This window comes from Salmo salar, chromosome 13 (assembly GCF_965601325.2).
Source record: "Salmo salar chromosome 13, fSalSal1, whole genome shotgun sequence".
Lineage (NCBI taxonomy): Eukaryota > Metazoa > Chordata > Actinopteri > Salmoniformes > Salmonidae > Salmo > Salmo salar.
Window position 1 is genome coordinate 76,423,919 of NC_138303.1, and position 1,612 is coordinate 76,425,530.

A 1,612-nucleotide genomic window follows, 5' to 3' on the forward strand; every position below is an offset into this window, starting at 1 on the left:
TAAGGAATGTTTTTTAGTTTTAATACATTTGCTAAAATTTCAAAAACCTGTTTTCGCTTTGTCATTATGGGGTATTGTGTATCATTGTTTAAATCGATTTTAGAATAAGGCTGTAATGTAACAAAATGTGGAAAAAGGAAGGGGTCTGAATACTTTCTGAATGCACTGTATATTAAGTAGTTCTAAAATTCCAGAAGCAAAAATGAATGGGGGAAAAAAACTATTGTAACCATTATCGGCTTTTATGGGTATTATGATGCGTCCACGGTAGGTGCTATTTGTGCTGGGAATGATACTGAACCACCCATGCTCACTGAGAAACATCTGCCACAAAGATAGGACCTGAACCAGTTGAGGACCACGCCAGATTCCCACCCACATTTCCAGATGGTCAACAAGGATGTTCTTATCAAGGGTCAAATGCAGCATTGAGATCCAAAATAACTAGATAGAGCATTCAACGGCAGCCAACAGAGAGTCATTACTAGCTAGGTTTCCATCCAACTGCTGACAGCAGATTTAAATGCAAATAGCGTATTGTAAAATATGCATACGAGCATTTTCCCACCAGTGGCGTTTTCACCAAATGGACTTGTTGTAGATAAAAATCAGTGCGTGATGAGGTAGTGCACACAACAATTACTTTTTCGCTCAAGTTTAAAAATGTACCGAATAAAACTGTAAAAGTTAGACGTGTTCACATCGCATTTTCAACTCTACCGATAGTTGTCACAAAAACGGTTAAATAGCAAATGCGCCTACTCCGGTTTTGGGAAGTGAGCTCAAGCCAACAACAGCTCGCAGATAGTGCGGTTACGATGCGCAGACAGGCTAGTCTACATGTGATAATTATAAGAGCGAGAATATTTTTATTTGTCAAACGGCAGTCAAGCATCGACCATCATGTCACCAGAACGACCCTCGATATTAATAGGAAAGGATCATCAAGCTCATCACCGTCGCCATGCACATTCACCACCCTGTGAAATCCATCAATTTATTTCATCTGTAGCCTAATAAACTGCATGGTTTCCCGAGTGATAGAGGGAGGCCCACAAACACACACAATTTCGTCACGTGACTCAAAAAGTTGACTTCGATGTTTATTATAGCAACATTTGCGCATAGACATTCCCACCAACATTTCTCGCATAACTACATTTTACTAACACAAAAAGATCCCACGCCATACGAACAAATTATCTATCGACATTTATAAAATTGTAACGAAACTACTTGTTTCCATCACAGCCGTCGTGATTTTTGTTTATACAGTATGATGACTTAAGGCTACATGCATACAAACTGAGAATGGGAACGTGGTTACTGACTTCCAATAAAGCAGTTTCAGTGCTGTGAAGTGAGCGAAAGCCCGACTTGAATTATTAAGTAGTGCAAACTCAAATTCGTCCCCAATTGCTTGAAAAACGCTGTTTCTAAAATCATGAAAAAATAATAATAATTTAAAAAAAAAAGTTAAGAGTAACCCCTCATCTGCAATTGATCTCACATGCAGTTTCTGTTCAATAAAACAAAAACACAGGATTTTCGTTCTTCAGCCATTTGACAGGTATTTCCGTATTTAGGTTCCAAAAAGACAAATGTGTTCCAG